At 38.4% G+C, this 24,051-nt stretch overlaps 1 pseudogene; it reads right to left on the bottom strand.

Moving 5' to 3' along the window:
* Positions 1-1,298: 1,298 nt before the first annotated feature.
* Positions 1,299-22,575, bottom strand: LOC103232918 (keratin, type II cytoskeletal 8 pseudogene; annotated as a pseudogene).
* Positions 22,576-24,051: the final 1,476 nt, after the last annotated feature.

Here is a 24,051-nt window from a genome sequence, read left to right as displayed (position 1 = left end):
AAAGTCAACAAAGGAGACAGAAACAAGGACGTTAACGGAATTTGAAGCCTTTGTCACCTACAGCCACCATAAACATTAAAGATAGCCCAACTCCCAGCCAGATTAATATAAAAGCTTACACTATAGGACTATTTATATTATGTCTGACTTTCAACAACAGAATGAAGTGGGAAGCAGTTTTTCTTTTTCTGTTCTTTGAGTTTGGTTACAATTGGTATTATTAATTCTTTACATATTTGGCACAATCCGCCAGTGAAGCCACTTGGATCTAGAGTTTTCTTTATGGGAAGGCTTTCACTAGTGGATTCAATTGTTTTAACAAGTATAAAACTACTCAAATTTTCTTATGTTTTTAGTGTCGGTTTGGGTACATGGTGTTTTTTAAGGAATTTACTATTCACTTAACTGTCAAATATATTAGTAGTAAGTTTTCTTTTAGCGTTAGTAAGATCTATAGTTAATGTTTACTTTTTTATTTTTAATATTAGTAATGTGTTTCCTCTCTCTTGAACAGTTTTACTGGCATGTTATTAATTTTGTTAATCTTTTCAGACATCACTTTTGCCTATTTTGATGTTTTCTGTTCTATATTAATTTTTTATTTCACAACATTTTCCTAGTGTCTTTATTTTTACTTCCTTCTATTTCCCTTCGATTTTATTTGATGTTCTTTTTCCAGCTTTTTGAGATAAAAGCTTAGAACACGAATTTTTGGCTTTTATTCTTTTCTAATATATGTAAATAAAAATGTAACTTTTCCTCTAAACTCTATAGCTGCATCTCCCAAATTTTTATTTGTCATGTTTTCATTATAAGTCAATTTTGTAAAACTTCCTAATTTCTTTTGTTATTTTTGGGATCATGACTCATAAACAAGTATATTGTTTTATTTCCAAATTTAGGATTTTTATAGTTATCTTTTATTATTGATTTCTGTCTTAACTAGGGTCAGAGAACACATTCTGAATTATTTCAATTATTTAATATTTATTGGGACTTTGAAAACCCAGAATATGGTCGCTTTTGGTATAGTCCAAGTTCACTGATTAAAATGTGTATTCTATTGTTTGCCACAGTTTTGTATACATGTCAATTAACTCAATTGTATTAATTTTGTTATTCTTGACTGCTATATATATATATATATATATATTTTTTTTTTTTTTCAGAGCTAACTGAGGTTTTATTTTGGACACACACAAAAAAGCAAATGAATTGTTTTGTAGCTGGAGGCATGGGCAAGGGGTTCCTCAGGCAGTAAACTCCCCCGTGAGTGGGCTGAGGGCTAGGGCTGAGCCTCAGGTGAGCCTCCCTCCCGTTCCCTGTGCTTCCCTGCACAGCAACCTCCCTCCCGGGCTCTGGGGCAGCCACAGGAGGGGCTCGCTGGGAGGGGCTGCCGCAGCTGTTCCCTTGGGCAGGATGTCAGAGGACTGGAACACCAGCTTCCCATCACGGGTCTCAATCTTCACAACCACGGCCCTGGTGGAGCTGGTGCGGCTGAAGGAGCTGGAGCCCACACCAGAGCCAAAGCTGGAACCCAGGCCGTAGCTGAGGCCAGGGCTTGTGAGGCCGCAATAGGCGGAGCTCAGACCACCTGCATAGCCGCTGGTGGTCTTCCTATGGATGCTCATGTTCTGCATCCCAGACTCCAGCCGGCTCTCTTTGCCCTCCAGCAGCTTCCTGTAGGTGGCGATCTCGATGTCCAGGGCCAGCTTGACGTTCATCAGCTCCTGGTACTCACGCAGCTGCCGCACCATGTCCTGCTTGGCCCGCTGCAGGGCAGCCTGCAGCTCGGACAACTTGGCGTTGGCATCCTCAACGGCCAGCTACCCACGCTACTTGGCGTCTGCGATGGCAGCCTCCAGGGAAGCCCGCCCTCAATCTCAGCCTGGAGCCGGTTGATGTTCCGGCTGATGTTCATCTCGGAGATCTCAGTCTTTGTATGCCCCAGGTCATCCCCGTGCTTCCCAGCCAGCGTCTGCAGTTTCTCATACTTGATCTGGTACCTGCTCTCAGCCTCAGCCCGGCTGCGGTTGGCAGTCTCCTGGTACTGCGCCTTGATCTCAGCCATGATGCTGTCCATGTCCAGGGAGCGGCTGTTGTCCATGGACAGCACCACAGACGTGTTTGAGATCTAGGACTGCGGCTCACGGATCCCCTCTTCATACAGCTGCCTGAGGAAGTTGATCTCGTCAGTGAGTCCTTCCAGGCGAGACTCTAGCTCTACCTTGTTCATGTGAGCTTCATCCACATCCCTGATGAGGACAAATTCATTCTCCATCTCTGTACACTTATTGATCTCATCCTCATACTTGTTCTTGAAGTCCTCCACCAGCCCCTGCATGCCTGCATGTTGCCAAGCTCCGCCTCAGGCTTCACCTTCTCCTGGCCCAGAGTCTCCAGCTGCCCTCTAAGGTTGTTGATGTAGCTCTGGAACATGTTATCCATGTTGCTCTGAGCCATCTTCTGCTGCTGCAGGAGGCTCCACTTGGTCTCCAGCATCTTGGTCTGCTGCTCCAGGAACTGTATCTTGTTGACGAAGGAAGCAAACTTGTTGTTGAGGATCTTGATCTGCTCCTTCTCCTGGGTGTGCCCAGCCTGGATGTTGGAGTCCACCTCCAGGTGAAGGGGGCTCAGCAGGCTCTGGCTGAATGTGATGGTGGTGAGGCCTCCCATGTCACTGACCCCACTATAGCTTCCGCCTAGGCCATCCTGGAAGGTGCTGCTGCCCACTCGGGGAGAAGCTTGAGGAGCTGATGCGGGCACCAGGCACACTTGTCTAGGAGCAGCTGCTGAAGGCCCCGGAGCCAGAGGTGGACATCTTGTAGGACTTCTGGGTCACCCTGGTGGACGTGGTGGAGGCAGGCAGGCTGAACCAGGTGGAGATTCCAGAAGGAGCAGAGAAGCTGCTTCTTGGTGAGCAACTGCTATATCTTTACTGTTTTATTTTTCATTTGTTTGTACTATCAGGCACTGATAAGTTTGTTAATGTTAATTATGGATTTTTCTATTTCTGTAAATTTCTGCTTTATATACTTTTCAGGTATATTACTGGGTGTATACAATAATAGTTTTTATTCGTTTCTCCTATTTATTGGTATGAAATGTCTCTATCTCAAACAATTCTTCATGCCTTGAATTGCATGCTGTATAATATTATTTTGGCTACCTTATTTTCTTTTGGTGTATACTTTTTAATCTTTTTGCTACAAATCTTTCTGTGTCCTTATATTGATATCTTCCTTTTAGGCAGTATAAAGTTGGGCAGGGTTTGTTTCTAGGCATCTTATTCTGTGTATTAGTCTATCATTTTAACAATACTATATACAGTGCCATAAGTAGTATAGCTAATTATTGGTATCTAGTAAGGATATTTTCTCTTTAGGGGTGTCTTGGCTATTTTTACACTTTGCTTTTTCATATTTGTTTTAAATCATTTTGTCAAGTTACACACACACACACACACACATGCCTGCTGGGTTTGGGTTGCAATTCCACTGAATCTGTTGATCAACTGGAGGAAAATTGATATCATCACAATATTAAGTCTTCCTACCCATGAGTACAGTTTCCACTTAGAACTTTTTAAATGACTTTCAATATAGTATTTTATTTCCACAATAAATATATTACATTTAACTACTTTTATTTCTAGGAACTGCAGGGTTTTAATACTAAGTTCATTTTCTGTCACTGGAATATAGAAATGTTATTGAAATTTTTAACTTTTTATTTTGAAATAATTTTAGATTTATAGAAGAGTTACAATGATAGCATATAGAATTCCCATATGCCCTTCACCCTGCCTCCCCTAATGTTCACATCTGATATGGTTTGTCTGTGTCCCCACCCAAATCTCAACTTGAATTGTATCTCTCAGAATTCCCACATATTGTGGGAGGGACAATTGAATCATAGGAGCTGGTCTTTTTCCCATGCTATTCTCGTGATAGTGAATAAATCTCACAAGATCTGATGGGTTCATCAGGAGTTTCTGCTTTTGCTTCCTCTTCATTTTCTTTTGCCACTGCCATATAAGAAGTGCCTTTTGCCTCCAGTCATGATTCTGGGCCTTCCCAGTCATGTGGAACTGTAAGTCCGATTAAACCTCTTTTTCATCCCAGTCTCGGGTGTGTCAGAAAGCATGAAATGCTTTCATGTCCGCAGCATGGAAACAGACTAATACAACATCTTACACAACCATGGCACAATTATCACACTAAGAAATTAACATTAGTACAATACTGTCAACTAAACCATATGTGTTATTTAGATTTTCTCAGTTTTTCTGCCAATGTCTTTTTATCTGTTTGAAGATCACATGCAGGGTACCACCTTGTATTCAATCACGTTTTCTCCCTAGTCTCTTCCAATGTGTAGCAGCTTCTTGGTTTTGCTTCTCTTTCATGACCTTAACGCTTTTGAAAGAGTACTGGCTGGGTATTTTATAGACTGTTTCACAATTTGGATTCGTAAGATGTTATCTCAAGATTAGACTTGAGTTATAGATTTGGAGGAAGAATTCAGCATAAGGGAAAGTGCCCTTCTCATTACCTCATTTCAAGGAGTACATGGCATTAACTTATCATTGGTGATATTAGACTTGATTATTTGGTTAAGGTGGTGTCTGCCAGGTTTCTTTACAGTGAATTCATTATTTTTTTCCGTGTTCAATTTGTTAAAAGTGAGTCATTAAGTTCAGTCACATTCAAGGGGAAGAAATTAAACTCCACCTCTTTGAAGAAGGAGTATGAAAAAAATTTGTGGTAATGTGTTAAGTCCACCAGAGTAATTACTAAATTGGGGAGAAATACTTGGAGACTATACAAATACACTTTTCTCCTTAAAGTTTTGTCCACCAATTTAGCATTCATCAACAGATACTACCTACAACAGTTATCACTGTGGTGTTTCTAATGCTGATAATCTGTTTTCTTCATTTCTTTTATACTGATTAATTGAAATTATTCTTTAATGAAGATTTGTCCTTTCTTCCCCATTTTTCATAGCTCTGATCATTTATTTATATCAAGGTGGACTCATGGATAATTTTATACTTAGAGTTATAACCCAACACTATCATTATTATCATTATTTTTGTGTTCCTCAATTGGTTATTGACCCTCTTTCAGTTTGGCTCCTGTGTTCTTAAGACATGCCTCCACTCCTAATCCCCTCCCTTTTTTTAGCCCTTCCTTACTTTCTAATACTACAAAATGGATAAGGTATTTTCCTTCCTTTAGCGTTAAAATTAGCCATTCTCCAATGAGCTGTGGTTCCTTTTATTGAAGGGTGGTATTTTAAAACGAAGACCTTGGTGCTGGGTATACCTGTTACTATTGAAATGTTACTGCTTCTAGAATCTCTCAGAGCTAAAACGTTACAAACCCCCACACACTCAAACCCATGTATACAAATATACATCTATATTTATTTTTATCTCTATTTTTATTTATATCTATCTATCAACATGAGCTCATACTGATATCTCTGACTACTGTAGCACCACAGGATTCATTCTGTCCTCCCCCACTCCTCCATTTACTTGTAACTTCTTTCTTTGACAGTGTGAAATCTGGGCTCATTAGCTTTTTTTTATATACTTTAAGTTCTAGGGTACATGTGCACAACGTGCAGGTTTCTTACATATGTATACATGTGCCATGTTGGTGTGCTGCACCCATTAACTCATCATTTACATTAGGTATATCTCCTAATGCTATCCCTCCCCTCTCCCCCTCCCCTACGACAGGCCCCAGTGTGTGATGTTCCCCTTCCTATGTCCAAGTGTTCTCATTGTTCAATTCCCACCTATGAGTGAGAACATGCGGTGTTTGGTTTTTTGTCCTTGCAGTAGTTTGCTGAGAATGATGGTTTACAGCTTCATCCATGTCCCTACAAAGGACATGGACTCATCCTTTTTTATGACTACATAGTATTCCATGGCATATATGTGTCACATTTTCTTTTTTTTTTATTATTACACTTTAAGTTCTAGGGTACATGTGCACAATGTGCAGGTTTGTTACATATGTATACATGTGCCATGTTGGTGTGCTGCACCCATTAACTCATCATTTACATTAGGTATATCTCTTAATGCTATCCCTCCCAGCCCCCCACAATAGAACCCGGTGTGTGATGATCCCCTTCCTGTGTCCAGGTGATCTCATTGTTCAATTCCCACCTATGAGTAAGAACATGCAGCATTTGGTTTTCTGCTCTTGCAAAAGTTTGCTGAGAATGATGGTTTCCAGCTGCATCCATGTCCCTACAAAGGACACGAACTCATCCTTTTTTATGGCTGCATAGTATTCCATGGTGTATATGATGTGCCACATTTTCTTAATCCAGTCTGTGATTGATGGACATTTGGGTTGGTTTCAAGTCTTTGCTATTGTGAATAGTGCTGCAATAAACATATGTGTGCATGTGTCTTTATAGCAGCATGATTTATAATCCTTTGGGTATATACCTAGTAATGGGATGGCTGGGTCAAATGGTATTTCTAGTTCTAGATCCTTGAGGAATCACCACACTGTCTTCCACAATGGTTGAACTAGTTTACAGTCCCATCAACAGTGAAAAGTGTTCCTATTTCTCCACATCCTCTCCAGCACCTGTTGTTTCCTGACATTTTAATGATCGCCATCCTAACTGGTGTGAGATGGTATCTCATTGTGGTTTTGATTTGCGTTTCTCTGATGGTGAGTGACAATGAGTGATGATTTTTTCATGTGTCTGTTGACTGTATAAATGTCTTCTTTTGAGAAGTGTCTGTTCATATCCTTTGCCCACTTTTTGATAGGGTTGTTTGTTTTTTTTCTTGTAAGTTTGTTTGAATTCTTTGTAGATTCTGGATATTAGCCCTTTGGTCAGATGAGTAGATTGCAAAAATTTTCTCCCATTCTGCAGGTTGCCTGTTTGCTCTGATGGTAGTCTCTTGTGCTGTGCAGAAGCTCTTTAGTTTAATTAGATCCCATTTGTCAATTTTGGCTTTTGTTGCCATTGCTTTTGTTGTTTTAGACATGAAGTCCTTGCCCATGCCTATGTCCTGAATGGTATTGCCTAGGTTTTCTTCTAGGGTTTTTATGGTTTTAGGTCTAACGTTTAAGTCTTTAATCCATCTTGAATTAATTTTTGTATAAGGTGTAAGGAAGGGATCCAGTTTCAGCTTTCTACATATGGCTAGCCAGTTTTCCCAGCACCATTTATTCAATAGGGAATCTTTTCCCCATTTCTTGTTTTTCTCAGGTTTGTCAAAGATCAGATGGTTATATATGTGTGGTATTATTTCTGAGGCCTCTGTTCTGTTTCATTGGTCTATATCTCTGTTTTGGCACCAGTACTATGCTGTTTTGGTTACTGTAGCCTTGTAGTATAGTTTGAAGTCAGGTAGTGTGATGCCTCCAGCTTTGTTCTTTTGGCTTAAGATTGTCTTGGCAATGCGGGCTCTTTTTTGTGGGCTCATTTGCTTTAATATAGTTACTTATTTGATCAATCCTACTATGCATATGAAGTAGTTTCAGAAATGCTAACCCTTAACCTTATGCGAAAAAAATTCCCAACCAGAATACAATGTTTATTTATAGTTCTTTTGGTCTTTAGATATAAAATTTCCAGTCAAAAACCATTTTACTATTTTCCAGGACACAGCATACCAAAATCTCTGGGATGCAGCAAAAGTAGTGTAAAAAGGAAAGTTCATAGTGCTAAACACTTACATCAAGAAGTTAGAAAGACCTCAAACCAACAGTCTAACATCATACCTAGAGGAACTTGAAAAACAAAAACTAACCCCAAAGTTAGCAGAAGAAAAGAAATAACTAAAACCAGAACAGAACTGAATGCAGTTGAGACCCCCAAATCTACGCAAATGATCAATAAAAGCAAAAATTGGTTCTTTGAAAGGATAAACAAGATCAATAGAACACTAGCTAGATTAACAAAGAAACAAAGGAGAAGATTCAAATAAGCACAATCATAAATGGCAAAGACAACATTAAAACCAATTCTATAGAAACACAGAAGTTACTCAGAGATGTGAGTGTCTCTGAACACCTCTGTGCACACAAACAAGAAAACCTACAGAAAATGGATAAATTCCTGGAAACACACAACTTCCCAACACTGAATCTGGAAGAAATTAAAACTCTGAACAGACCAATAACAAGTTCTGAAATTGAGTCAGTAATAATAATTTTAAAAACCCTACCAATCAAAAGAAGCCCAGGACCAGGTGAATTCACAGACAAATTCTATCAGATATATAAAGAAGAGTTGGTGCCACTCTTAGTGACCACTTACACCACTATTCCAAAAAATCAGGGAGGAGGGATTATTCCCTAATTCACCCTATGAAACCATCATCACCCAGATACCAAAATCTGGCAAAAACACAATGAAAAAAGGAAACTATAGGCCAATATAGTTGTATATTGCTTCCTGACGAGCACAGATACAAAATTCCTCTGCAAACTACTAGAAATCCAAATCCAGCAGTACATCAAACTTCAATCCATCACAATCAAGTAGGCTTCATTTCTAGGATGCAAGTTTGGTTCAGCATATGCAAATCAATAAATGTGATTCACAACATAAGCAGAATAAAAAACAAATATCACATAATCATCTCAATAGATCCAGAAAAAGTTTTCAATAAAATTTAACATCCCCTCGTGATAAAAACCCTCAACAGACTAGGCATCAAAGGAACATACTTCAAAATAATAAAAACCATCTATGACAAACCCACAGCCAACATCAAATTGAAAGGGCAAAAGCTGGAAACATTCCCCTTGAGAATCAGAACAAGACAAGAATACCCATTCTCACCACTGCTATTCAACATAGTACTGGATGTCCTAGCCAAAGCAATCAGGCAAGAGAAATAAATAAAGGTCATCCAAATAGAAAGAAAAGAAGTCAGACTACCTCTGTTTGCAGACAATCTGATTCTGTACCTAGAAAACCCCACAGTCTCTGCCAAAAAATTCCTAGATTTGATAAACAATTTCAGCAGTTTCAGGATACAAAATTAATGTACAAAACTAGGAGCATTTCTATACACCAACAATGTCCAAATTGAGAACCAAATCAAGAATGCAATCTCATTCACAGTAGCCACCAAAAGAATAAAATATCTAGGAATACAGCTAACCAGAGAGGAGAAAGATGTCTACAATGAGAATTATAAAACACTGATCAAATAAATTAGAGATAACACAAATGGGAAAACATCCCATGCTGATGAATAGGAAGAATCAATATCATTAAAATGTCTATACTGCCCAAAGCAACCTACAGATTCAGTGCTATTCCTGTCAAATTACCAACATCATTTTTCACAAAAATAGAAAAAAACTATTTTAAAACTCACTTGCAACCAAAAAAGAGCCCAAATAGCCAAAGCAATCCTGATCAAAAAGAACAAATCTGGAGGCATCACATTACCCAACATCAAAGGCTACAGTAACCAAAGCAGTGTGGTATGGGCACAGAAACATACATATAGACCAATGGAATAGAATACAGAACCCAGAAATAAAGAATCACACCTACCACCAACTGATCTTTGACAAAGTCAACAAAAATAAGCAGTGAGGAAAGAACTCCCTATTTCATAAATGGTGCTGAGATAACTAACTAATTATATGCAGAAGAATGAAACTGGACCCCCACCTGTCACCACATACAAAAATTAACTCAAAATGGATTAAAAACTTAAATGTAAGCACTTAACTATAAGAATCCTAGAAGAAACACTAGGAAATACCCTTCTGGATATAAGCTTTGGCAAAGAATTTATGATCAAATCCTCAAAAGCAAGTGCAACAAAAACAAAAATTGACAAGTGGGACCTATTTTTTTTATAATTATACTTTAAGTTCTAGGGTACATGTGCACAACGTGTAGGTTTGTTACATATGTATACATGTGCCATGTTGGTGTGCTGCACCCATTAATTCATCATTTACATTAGGTATATCTCCTAATGCTATCCCTCCCCCCTACCCCCTCCCCACAATAGGCCCCGGTGTGTGATGCTCCTCTTCCTGTGTCCAAGTGATCTCATTTTTCAATTCCCACCTATGAGTGAGAACATGCGGTATTTGGTTTTCTGTTCTTGCGATAGTTTGCTGAGAATGATGGTTTCCAGCTGCATCCATGTCCCTACAAAGGACACAAACTCATCTTTTTTTATGGCTGCATAGTATTCCATGGTGTATATGTGCCACATTTTCTTAATCCAGTCTGTCACTGATGGACGTTTGGGTTGATTCCAAGTCTTTGCTATTGTGAATAGTGCCGCAATAAACATACGTGTACATGTGTCTTTATAGCAGCATGACTTGTAATCCTTCGGGTATATCCTCAGTAGTGGGATGGCTGGATCAAATGGTATTTCTAGTTCTAGATCCTTGAGGAATCACCACACTGTCTTCCACAATGGTCAAACTAGTTTACAGTCCCATCAACAGTGAAAAGTGTTCCTATTTCTCCACATCCTCTTCAGCACCTGTTGTTTCCTGACTTTTGAATGATCGCCATTCTAACTGGTGTGAGATGGTATCTCATTGTGGTTTTGATTTGCATTTCTCTGATGGCGAGTGATGATGAGCATTTTTTCATGTGTCTGTTGGCTGTATGAATGTCTTCTTTTGAGAAGTGTCTGTTCATATCCTTTGCCCAACAAGTGGGACGTATTTAAGCTGCAGAGCTTCTGCACAACAAAAGAAACTATCACCAGAATAAACACACAACTTATAGGATGGGAGGAAATACCCACAAACTATACATGTAACAAAGATCTAACATCCAGAATATATAAGGAACTCAAACAAATAAATAAGCAAAAGACAACCCCGATGCAAATGTCCATCAATGATAGACTGGATTAAGAAAATGTGGCACATATACACCATGGAATACTATGCAGCCATAAAACAGGATGAGTTCCATGTCCTTTGCAGGGACATGGATGAAGCTGGAAACCATCATTCTGAGCAAACTATCACAAGGACAAAAAACCAAACACCACATGTTCTCACTTACAGGTGGGAATTGAACAATGAGAACACTTGAACACAGGGTGGGGAACATCACACCCCAGGGCCTGTCAGGGGGTGAGGTGCTGGGGGAGGGATAGCATTAGGATAAATACCTAATGTAAATGACGAGTTAATGGGTGCAGCAAACCAACATGGCACATGTATACCTATGTATCAAACCTGCATGTTGTGCACATGTACCCTAGAACTTAAAGTATAAAAATAAAAAAAAGTGGACAAAGGACATGAACAGACATTTCTCAAAAGTAGACATACAAGCAGCCAAGAAACATGAAAAAATGCTCAAATTTACTAATTAGAGAAGTGCAAATCAAAACCACAATGAAATATCATCTCAAAACAGAATGGCTATTACTAAAAAGTCAAAAAATAACAGATTTTTTGTTACGGAGAAAAGGGAACACTTGTACACTGCTGGTGGGAATGTAGTTTAGTTCAGCCACTGTGGAAAGAAGTTTGGAGATTTCCTAAAGGACTAAAAATGGAACTACCATTCAACCCAGGAATCTAATTACTGGGTACATACCCAAAGAAAAAGAAATAATTCTTTCAAAAAGATATATGCATTCATATGTTCATCACAGCACTGTTCACAATAGCAAAGACATGGAATCAATAATGGTGCCCAACTATGGTGGATTGGATAAAGAAAATGTGATATATATACACCATAGAATACTACACAGCCATAGAAATGAACAAAATTATATCATTTGCAGCAGCATGGATGCAGCTGGATGCCATTATCCTAAGTGAATTAATGCAGGAATAGAAAATCAGATTATACATGTACTCACTTAACAACTTGTTAAGTTGTATTTTTAGTAGAGATGGGGTTTCACCATGTTGGCCAGGCTAGTCTTGAACTCCTGACCTCAGATGATCCACCCTCCTTGGCCTCCCAAAGTGCTAAGATTAGAGGCGTGAGCCACCGTGCCAGGCCCTTTTGTTCATTATTTTAAAATTCAGTTGTTTGTTTGCTTATGGTCAAATTTAAGTGCTTTAAGTATATTACAGGTAAAATTTCTTTATCAGATATGTGATTTGCAAATATTTTCCCTTTCTGTGGCATTTCTTTTCATTCTCTTAACTATGTTTTTCACAGAGCAAATGTTTTTAATTTTGGAAAGGTCTAATTTATCAACTTTTTATTTTATGGGTCATGCTTTTGATATCATATCTAAAAACTCATTGCCAAACCTAATGCCATGCATATTTTCTTTTATGTTTTCTTCTAAATGATTTGTAGTTTTATGCTTCACATTTAAGTCTATTATTCATCTTGAATACATTTTGTATAATGACAATTTATTCTTGAGTACTAATTTTAGATTTTGGCATCTTGCTAAATTATTTATAAATTCTAATAAATTAGGTTTTCAATAAAGACAATAATCTCATCTCAGAGAAATAATGATTTTTTTTTCTATTTGAGTCTTCACATATTTAATTCCTTTTCTTTACTGTGCTGGTTGGAATAATTCTAAATATAGAAGTGGTGATAACGGAGGCCTTTATCTTGTTCCTACTGTTTAATAATATGCTTTCAACATTCTTATATTAAGTATAAAGTTTGCTCTCAGTTTTCTTTAATGCCCTTTATGGGATTAGCGGCCTTATCTTATGTTTCTACTTTAATAATTTTTTATATCAGGAATGGTTTTTGAATTACATTAAACAGTTTTTCACATATATTCAGAGGATTAAAAAACTTTTTATTTAATCTGTTAATATGAACTTTTTATTAGATTTAAACCAACCTTACAGTGCTGGGATAAGCCAACTTTGGTCATGTTGTACAATCTTTATTACATATTATAGTGTTCTATTTAATAATGTTTTATTTATGATTTTGTATCTGTATTAATCGATGAGATAGCACTATAACTCTCTTTTCTCATGTTATCAGGGTAAGGTTTTGATATCAAGCTTATACTAGTCTCCTAAAAAAGTTGGAAAATTTCTCCCTGGAACTGGTTATATAAGTATATTTGTTATTTGTAGTTTATTGAAATGACGTATAAAACTGTGTTGTCCTTGTGTCTTCTTTGTGAGAAGAGTTTTGTAACTACAAATTTAGGCATTTTATGTCTTGAGTCAATTTTAGTGATTATGTCTTCTTCTGTGGTTTAAACTAAATGTGTCCCCCAAAAAGCATGTGTCAGAAACTTACTCACCAATGCAACAGTGTTGTGGGGGTACGAACTTAAGAGATGGTTAGGTCATGAGGGCTCCACCCTCATGAATGGGTTAATGTCACTATAAAGAAGGCTTGAGGCTGCGAGTTCCACCTCTTACTCTCTCTCACTTCTCACTGCCCTTCCTCCATGGGATGATGTGACAAGAAGGCCCTTGTCAGATGTCGGCCCCTCAGTCTTGGACTTCCCAGCCTTCAGAGCTGTGAGACAATAAATTTCTGTTCATCATAAATTACTCAGTCTCAGGTATCCTGTTATTGCAGCACAAAATGAACTAAGACAACTTTCTAGGAATGTAAATATTTTACCTAAATTTTGAAATGTATTGGCAAAGTTTTTCAAAACATCATTTTATAATTTTTCTAATATCTGCATTCTTTATCATCCTTTTTTGTATCTTTGCTTTTTATCATCAGTCTTGCCAAAAATTTATATATGTATCAGTCTTGAGAGAAATATAGCCTTGGATATTTAACTGAATAACTAAAAAGAAGAAGAAAAAGAAACATGATTAAAGAGATAAGCATTCAAGAGTCTAGATTTTATGGACCTTAAGTATCTATCTACCCTCCCTTGAAATTCCTTTCATTCAGGGGCCTACAAAATATCTCCTTTTCACTGGCCATACAGGGTAGGCTAAGTAGATGGCACAGAGACAGATTTTTAAAAAGTGCTTTTGTTCATGTTATCCTGGATAAGAATCAAAAAAGAAAAACGTGAATAGCACCATCTTGAAAATTATTTTCTCTGGTTTCCACAAATTCTTGGTCCATGGTCTTGGCTGAAGTGGCTTGAATGGCTGAGGAAGGGTGGCATGGCTGTTCTGGGGCCATAATTCTGGGAATATAGCTCTAGTTATTGGTTGGACTACTTGATTCTTCTTCACATCACTTCAGCTGGAGTTAGAATGTCTAAGATGATTTCATTACTCACATGTCCGGTGTCAGTGCTTGGATAGCTAGAACAACTGGATTTCTCTAGGTATCTCTGTCTCTACATGCAGCCTGTCCCCATGACTAGCTTAGGCTCCATCAAGCCATGATTTGAAGTAGTTTGAAGAACGTAACATATTTCTTCTTGGAGAATCAAAATGCACATGAATATATAAAAGGCACTGAGATGTCTGTTTAACTTTCCAAAACATGTTTGACCTAAGAAATTCCTTTTAAATGTAAGACTCATTAACATCAATTCATAGAATATGCTTCCACAGATGTTATAGTTAATAATGCAAAGAAGACATTATAAAATGTAATATTCCAGGCAGAATCTCATTTTAAGGAGTACCATCAAACTGTTAAAATTACATAACAAGGCTACTTTCATGATTTGACTGACCATCTAACTTGAAACTGCTTTGGTGATACATATACAATAAATTTTCATGGAAGAGAAATAGTGTGTGACCAGAGTCCCTAAGTACTTGCCCACCTATTGGTGAAAATAATGTTAAATATAATTTCTGCTTTTTAAAACGATTTGGGTGTTTATATTTTTAACACCTACACAATGCTAAATTTTATTAATAAAATACTTCACATATTAAATTTATTATGTTGAAGAGAATTTTACACTGAAGGAAATTTTTACACCTGTATATATTTATATATGTTAAATATATCTTGTCTGTATTGAGATAATCTCAAGTACATTTGGATAATCTCAGCCTATCCCTTTGGCACTTTCTTAATGTCAAACCATGTTGTGATACCAAAAAAATACATGACACACCACCAGACTTCATAAACGTCAATGTTGTTCGAAAGAAATGGGCTTTGCATATCTCAAACAATAATGCTGCAAAAAAAGTCTATATAACAAAATAGTAAATTGAATAAAACCCCAAGTCAAATGGTTCCTACAGTCAAAATATACTATGGAATGGAAGAGCTAAATACCTGAAGCTACAATGGGGAGAAGAGTAGGACTTGACTTTCTTCTTGGTAGATGTCACATAATTTGAATTGGCAGAGGAGAGAAACGAGCACCTGGTAGACAAAGCGTAATCAAAGGCAAGTGTAGTGAATCCTGTTTCCCTCTGGAGGTGGCAGTTCTTACACACACTTCCACTGTTTTATGCCCTTTTCTTCCTGTCTTAACCTTCTCCTGCTTATTTGGCCCTTCGTGGCTCATCGAAGCCTTGTCTGGCAGCTGTGTTCACCCACCACTCGGTTCTCAATCACCCAGAGACGACTCAAATACATTCTCTTCCATTAAAAAGGCTTCCCAACAGTTGTGATCATCTTTTACAACTAGATATCATTTTAGCATCAGCAAATTGAAATGTTGCCTGAGTGTACAAGAGGACAGCTAAATCTGATGGATCCATTATTGAGATGATTGAGCCCATTGAGATAGTAAAGATTGATGTAAGTGCTTTCTCTGGGCACCGTCAAACATGGAAGGGTAAAATTTAGAGCTAAGGAAAAGTGTGACTGACTGCAATTGATTGATGAGACCATTGGGCCTCCCTGAAAGTGTCCTAAAAGGGAAGCCAATGGGAAAAAAAGTAGTATTTTGTGAGGTTTATTCTCAAAGTAGAGCTGTATAGGATTTTACACAATGAGATCTAGTGGAGTTCACAAATGATGTGGTGAAAGCTGTTAAGTTGTGTCAGGAGTGGACATAAAGAAGAGGAGATAGATCTGTCATATTGCCAAGAAAGATATGCAGAACTTGATGACAGTGGCCGGGCATGGTGGCTCACTTCTATAATCCTAGCACTTTGGGAGGCCGAGGTGGGCAGATCACTTGAGGTCAGGAGTTTGAGACCAGCCTGGCCAACGTGGCAAAGCCCCGTCTCTACTAAAAATACAAAAATTAGTCAGGCCCAGTGGCGGGTGCCTGTAATCCCAGCTACTCAGGAGGCTAAGGCAGGAGAATTGCTTGAATCCAGGAGGCATAGGTTGCAGATGCCACTGCCCTCCAGTCTGGGCGACAGAGTGAGACTCTGTCTCAGAAAAAAGAAAAGGAAAGGAGAGGAGAGGAGAAGAGAGGAAAGGAGAGGAGAGGAGAGGAAAGGAATTGATGACAGTTAAAATAGAAAACAACTTGGGTTGCCTCATTTCTAAAGTGAGAAAATTAAAATAGATGCTTAGTAAGTTTCCTTCAAACTATATAATATCTATGAGTCTAGGATACTCAGGGGGGAGAAAAAAATTAAAACCTGGTATGTTTCTGTCTTAGCTCAGCCTCCTGTAACAAAATACCCTATAGACTGGGGGATTCAAACAGCAGGCATTTATTTCTCACAGTTCTAGAGGCTGGGAAGTCTAAGATCAGGGTGCCAACATAGTCAGGTTCTAGTGAGTACCCTCTTTCTGGCTTGTAGATGACCGCCTTAATGTTATGTCCTCACACAGCAGAGAGAGAGAGAGAGAGAGCTAGCTCTCTGATCTCTTCTTATAAGAGCACTAATCCTATCATGAGAACCCCACCTTCATGACCTCACCAAAACCTAATTACTTTCCAAGGGCCCCACCTCTTAATACCATCACATTGGGGATTAGAGCTTTAAAATATGAGTTTGGGAAGAAAAAAAAAAATCATTCAATTCATGAAAGTTCCCCTTCTCAGTTTTCTGTTGTTGAATTTTACCACACTCTCAAACACACAGTATTATTAAACTGTGGTTATGCTTCCAGATATGTTCATGCAGGCCATAATTATGTTCACCATGGAAGTATACTCGCATTGTGCAAGCATATACATTGCTTTCCCCCTCAATAAGTTTGAACAAGTTTTCCACTGTTGTTTTCTGATGTTACGTGTATGTGTGTATCAGCTAGGGGCAGATTTGGTTGAATGCAACATAAAACCCGAGTAACAGCGTCTTAAACACAATACAAATTTCTTTTTCATATAATAGAAGTGTGGTGGTGATGAGTTATTTAGAGTTGGTATGGCAAGTCTACGGTTGTCAGAGACTGAAGCCCCTTAACTCTCTGCTCGTCCATGAAGCACAGCTTCCATTTTCAAACTGCCTAATTGTCCAAGATGGCTTCTAGAGTTCCAGTAATCTAGGCATCAGAAGGGAGATTTTTGCACATTGATTTTGTATTCTGAGACCTTGCTGAAATTATCAGTTTAAGAAGCTTTTGGGCTGTAACTATGGAGTTTTCTAGATATAGGATCATGGCAGATTTTTCTCCACCCTTTTATTTTAAGCCTATGTGTGCCATTGCATATGAAGCTGAATAACATTGGTTTGTCCATTTACCTGTCATTGAAATTTGGGTTTTTTCTACCTTTTGACTATTACACATAAATCTGTTATAACATTCATATACAAGTCTTTGTATTGACATAAAATATACAAGCCTTTGTATTGGCATATTTCATATACAAGTCTTTGTATACAAGTTGTCATATACAAGTCTTTGTATTGACATATTTCATCTTCTTTGGGTAAATACTTATGGGTAGAATGGCTTAGTCATGTGGTAGGTATATGTTTAACATTTTATAAAACTGCCAAATTGTTTTCCAAAGTGGATACACCATTTTATATTCCAGTTAACAGTATTGAGATCCCCAGTTCCTCTACAACTTCACCAACACTTGGTATAGTAAGTCTATTTTATTTTAACCATTTTAAAAGGTGTGTAGGGGTATCTCATTGTGGTTTTAACTTGCATTTCCCTAATGATGATGAGCATCTTTTTGTATGCTTACTTGTGATCCATTTTTCTTCTTTGGTGAAGCTTTTGTTCAAATCTTTTATCCATTTTTAATTGGGATGTTTGTTTTCTTATTGTTGAGTTTGGAGAGTTATTTATATATTCCAGATACCAGTGTTTTGTTAGATATGTGATTGGCAAATATTTTCTCTCAGTCTGTGGAGTATCTTTTCCTTTTCTTAATAGTGTCCTTCAAAGAGCAGGAGAACTATCTTTTTTTAATTTTTGATTTTTGTGAGTACATAGTAGGTGTAAATATTTATGGGGTACATGAGATGTATAAAAATCATGTCATGGAAAATGGGGTGTCCATCCCTCAAGAATTTATCTGTTGTGTTACAAACAATCCAGTAATACTCTTTTAGTTATTTCAATATGTACAATTAAATTGTTTTTGACTATAGTCACCCTTTTGTGCTATCAAGTTGTATTAGTCCATTTTCACACTGCTATAAGATACTACCTGAGACTGGGTAAAATGTGCCTTTCACCTTCTGCCATGATTGTGAGGCCTCCCCAGCCATGTGGAACTGTGAGCCCATAAAACCTCTTTTTCTTTATAAATTGCCCAGTCTTGAGTATGTCTTTATCAGCAGTGTGAAAATGAACTAACACAGTAAATTAGTACCAGTAGAGTGGGGCGCTGCTGTGAAGATACCCATAAATGTAGTAGCAACTTTGGAACTGGGTAATGGGCAGAGATTGGAACAATTTGGAGGGCCCAAAAGAAGACAAAAAAATGTGGAAACGTTTGGAACTTCGTGGAGACTTGTTGAATGGCTTTAACCAAAATGCTGATAATGATATGGACAACAAAATTCAGGCTGAGGTGGTCTCAGATGGAGATGAGGAACTTGTTGAGAATTGGAGTAAAGGTGACTCTTGCTATGTTTTAGCAAAGAGACCGGTGGCATTTTGCCCTTGCCCTAGAGACTTGTGGAACTTTGAACTTGAAGGAGATGATTTAGAGTACCTGGCAGAAGCAATTTCTAAACACCAAAGCATTCAAGAGGTAACTTGGGTGCTGTTAAAAGCATTGGGTTTTAAAAGAAAAACAACATAAATGTTCAGAAAATTTGCAGCCTGATGATATGATAGAAAAGAAAACCTATTTTCTGAGGAGAAATTCAAGCCAGCTGCAGAAATTTGTATAAGTAATGAGGAGCAAAATGTTAATTGCCAAGACAATGGGGAAAATGTCTCCAGGGTATGTCACAGACATTTGTGGCAGCCCTTCCCATCACAGGCCTGGAGGCCTAGGAGGAAAAAATGGTTTTATAGGCTGGGCCCATGACCCCCCTGCTGTGTGCAGCCTAGGGTTTTGGTGCCCTGCATCCCAGCCACTCTAGCCATGGCTAAAAGGGGCCATGGTACAACTCAGGCTATGGCTTCAGAGGGTGCAAGCCCCAAGACTTGGCAGCTTCCATGGGGTGTTGAGCCTGTGGGTGCACAGAAGTCAAGAACTGAGGTTTGGGAACCTCAGCCTATATTTCAGAGGATGCATGGAAATGCCTGGATATAGAGGCAGAAGTGTGTTGCAAGAGCGGAGCCCTCATGGAGAACTTCTACTATGGTGGTGCAAAGGGGAAACATAGGGTTGGAGCCCCCACACAGAGTCCCCACTGGAGCACTACTTACTGGAGCTGTGAGAAGAGAGCTGCCATCTTGCAGACCCCAGAATGGTAGATCCACCGACAGCTTGCACTGTGCACTGGGAAAAGCTGCAGACACTCAACACCAGCCTGTGAAAGCAGCCTGGAGGGGTGCTATACCCTGCAAAAACCACAAGGGCAGAGCTGCCCAAGGATGTGGGAGCTTACGTCTTGCATCAGCACAACCTGGATGTGAGACATGTAGTCAAAGGAGATCATTTTGGAGCTTTAAGATTTGACTGCCATATTGAATTTTGGACTTGCATGGGGTCTGTAACCCCTTCTTTTTGGTCAATTTCTCTTATTTAGAGTGGGCATATTTACCCAATGCCTGTACTGCCATTGTATCTAGCACATAACTAACTTTCTTTTCATTTTACAGGCTTATAGGCAGAAAGGACTTTCCTTGTCTCAGATAAGACTTTGGACTGTGGACTTTTGAATTAATGCTGAAATGAATTAAGATTTTGGGAAATTGTACGGAAGACATGATTGGTTTTGAAATGTGAGGACATGAGATTTGGGAGGAGCCAGATATGGAATGATATGGTCTGGCTATGTCCCCACACAAATCTCAGCTTGAATTGTAACAATCTCCACGTGCCAAGGGTGGGGCCAAGTGGAGATAACCGAATCATGGGGGCAATTTCCCCTATACTGTTCTTGTGGTAATGAATAAGTCTCATGAGATCTGATTGTTTTATAAATGGGAATTCCCCTTCACAAGTTCTGTCTTACCTGCTGCCATGTAAAACATGCCTTTTGCCTTCTGCCATAATTGTGAAGCCTCCCTAACCATGTGGAACTATGAGTCCATTAAACCTCTTTTTCTTTATAAATTACCCAGTCTCAAGTATGTCTTTATTAGCAGCATGAAAACTGACTAATACACTCAACATCACTAATTATCAGGGAAATGGAAATCAGAACCACAATGTGATACCACCTTACTCCTGCAAGAATGGTCATAATCAAAACATTTAAAAAAAATCATAGATGTTGGCATGGATGTGGTGAAAAGGGAACACTTTTACACTGTTGGTGGTAATGTAAACTAGTATAACCACTATGGAAAACAGTGTAGACAATCCTTAAATAACTAAAAGTAGATCTACCATTTAATCTAGCAATCCCACTACTGGGTATCTATGCAGAGGAAAATAAGTCATTATACAAAAAAGATACTTGCACACACATGTTTATAGCAACACAATTCACAATTGCAAAAATGTGGAACCAGTCCAAACACTTATCAATCAACAAGTGGATAAAGAAAATGTGGTATATATATACCATGAAATACTACTCAACCATAAAAAGGAATTAAATAATGGCATGTGCAGCAACCTGGATGGAATTACAGACCATTATTCTAAGTGAAGTAACTCAGGAATGGAAAACCAATCATCATATATTCTCACTCATAAGTGGGAGCTAAGCTATGAGGATGCAAAGGCTTAAGAATGATACAATGAACTTTGGGGACTTGGGGGAAAGGGTAGGAGGGGGTTGAGAGATAAAATACTACACATCAGGTACAATGTACACTGTTCAGGTGATGAGTGCACCTAAATCTAATAAATCATCACTAAAGAACTTATTCATGTAACCAAACACCTATTGAAAATTAAAAAAAAAAAAAAAGTTTAGGTGTGTGGCACTTCCCCTTCTCTCTCAATCCTGCTCCTGCCATGTAAGATGCCTGCTCCTGCTTTGTCTTCTGCTATGAGGAAAAGCCTCCTGAGGCCTCCACAGAAGCAGATACTTCCATGCTTCCTCTACAGCCTGTGGAAACATGAGCCGATCAAACCTCTTTTCTTTATAAATTACCCAGTCTCAGTTATTTCTTTATAGTAGTGTGAAAATGGACTAATACACTTTCTGTTCCTAGTTTAGTGAGAATTTTATCATAAATGGGTGTTGAATTTTGTTAAATGCTTTCTCTATACCTATTCAGATTATAATATGAGTGTTTTCTTAGTTTGTTAATAATGGTTAACTATTACTGATTGACTTTTAAAATATTAAATCAATTTTGCCTTTTTGGGATAAACCTGATTTTGTCATTGTGTATGTCTTTTTTTCTTTTTTTGCTAATTTTATGGAAGTCACCACTCCAAATCAAGTCATCTTCTGGTAATGTCTTAGTTGAATGAGTTAAACTTTTTAAAGAAAATGATATAAACCTATACTTAATAAAGATGATAAAATCAAATATGTTAATAGATGAAGAGAACAAATGGGCTAAAAAAATGTTAAGGAAACACATTCAGACAGAATAAGATAGACATATGTCTAGAATGACAGACTTTCCTGATAGTAACTTCACTTTGGATTACTTCAAAGCTATTGCCAAGCTGAAGTATATTTGTAACTCTGTGCAGCTATATGCTGTTTTGATATTCATGACATAAAAGATGAGATGAATGTGATGAATGACATACAATGAATTAAGTTGGGATCTGCACAGATGCGGCTCATGATTCAGTGAGTTCTTACCACTACTGTAACTGGTGGCCACTGATGTCAGGGAAAAATTGTTTTGGATATTTATTTTCTGCAGAGATGGTAGAATTCATAAAAGCATTCTATTTACCAATCATGGCCAGAGCCCACAAGTCAGCTGCTTCTGTTTTTAGCCAGGTATAAAAATAAATTGGTAAAGTGCCTTAATTCAAGTTTCAGCAAATTCCATATAAGTACTGATAAAAATTTAAATCATGAGCTATTCCAAGTTATTTTCAACATAGAAATAATTCTTCCTAAGAACTCTCTGGGGAATTTGGGCTCTCAGAGAACAAAGAAACAAGATATACCCATGTGTATTCTACTTGGTGCCTAAGATGTGAGGTCTCTTTTTGTCCCATTCAGCCAGCACCACATAAAAGCAGGAACCAAAGACCTCATAGTATTCACAGTCTTCATCTTGAATCACATTCCATAATCTATCTCTCACCGTATTCACAGTCTTCATCTTGAATCACATTCCATAATCTATCTCTCACCACACACCCCAACCATCTTGTCTCTATTCTGTACTTGCCGTCAGTTGATGTTGCCTTTGACCACCCAATGTTAAAGTCTCATCTAGTCTGGTCTCACCCTTGGAAGCCTGAAATTCAACATAGGGCTTTCAACTGGCATCCTTTCCAGGTTTCACTAAGTCCTGTCAGTTGGACAATCAATCCTGGAAGGGATTTAAAAGTTGGGAGGAAAGTAAGATTTTGTTAGAGGAATGCTGTGGTCCTGATATATTAACAATATTAGCAACTTCCAACATTGGCCCTCTAATGAGTGCCCATCTGCAGCCACCATTTAACAACCCTCCAACCAGGCAGAATAACGTATTTGCTTTTATTTGTGCCTCTAGATCTGTTGACAGATGTTCACCACTGAGGTAGAGAGGGTATTAGGATCCACAGGAAGCCACATGTCAGAGTCATATTGCTCACATCTGCCCTTATTGTGTCTTGATTTATCTTTCGTCACCTACTAAAGAGCATGGCGAGAAAAGGGTCATGGAGAGGCAGCATTCTGGAGTCAAGCTGACCTAGGTTGACATCTTGATTCTGTCACTCCTCAGATACGAGACATCAGGCAAATGCCTTAAATGCTCTGAACTCTGATTTCCTAAATATGTCCTTAATAAATAGTGGCTAAAATAGCATCCAGACTTCTGACTCTCTGCCCAGACTTGTCAATGAAGAGCTCTGTGGTCACTCTCTATCATCCAGGTGCCAAGGCCATCTTAAATATCTGATCACTGTGGGTCTCTGAGGGAACCTGCACATAATACTCCCGGCCAGTTTGGATCTCCTGAGCTGGAACATCCCCTAAATTCCTAGATTTCTGTGTATGGTACTCCTCTTTTGGTTCTCACATCACTGACTCACTCTGTTCTGGCTGTTCATCTCATCTGGGAGCCCAATAATACTGTCAAAGAAAGGGGCTCAGCATTATCTGCCACCATCAGAGGACTTCTACTCTAGGGAAACGAGCTGTTATTGCCCCAGATTTAGCCTCCTTCCGGTGATCAACTCTGAGTACCAAATAATTTTGAGCCCACCTTGCTCTTTGCCCAAAAATGCAGTTTAGTAGTTGGCCTTTATGGAAGACCACAATTTCAGTGCTTCAACAAAATTCCGGGAAAGCCCCCTGATATACCTCCAAAGAAAGGACAGGCTACCCACTGAATCCTCTTTTACCTGATGTCTTGGGTGCCTGGGCTTATGAGAAGGTAGAAGAAGTGCTCTACCTATACTGTCTGGCTGTCTGTTAGTCTAACTCATCTCTGGTGGTCTCATTTTAGAGGCTGAATGATGTTCAGTTGCTTTAGCCCTTCACTTTTCATAATATGGTAATATTGATAATAAAATGAACCTATCCAGCTAGGTGCAGTCATACTTCTTGCCCTGAACTTACAAAGCCTCACCCATATTCCTATACTCTT

This window comes from Chlorocebus sabaeus, chromosome X (genome assembly GCF_047675955.1).
Source record: "Chlorocebus sabaeus isolate Y175 chromosome X, mChlSab1.0.hap1, whole genome shotgun sequence".
Lineage (NCBI taxonomy): Eukaryota > Metazoa > Chordata > Mammalia > Primates > Cercopithecidae > Chlorocebus > Chlorocebus sabaeus.
This window is presented reverse-complemented; position numbering and strand designations above follow the sequence as displayed.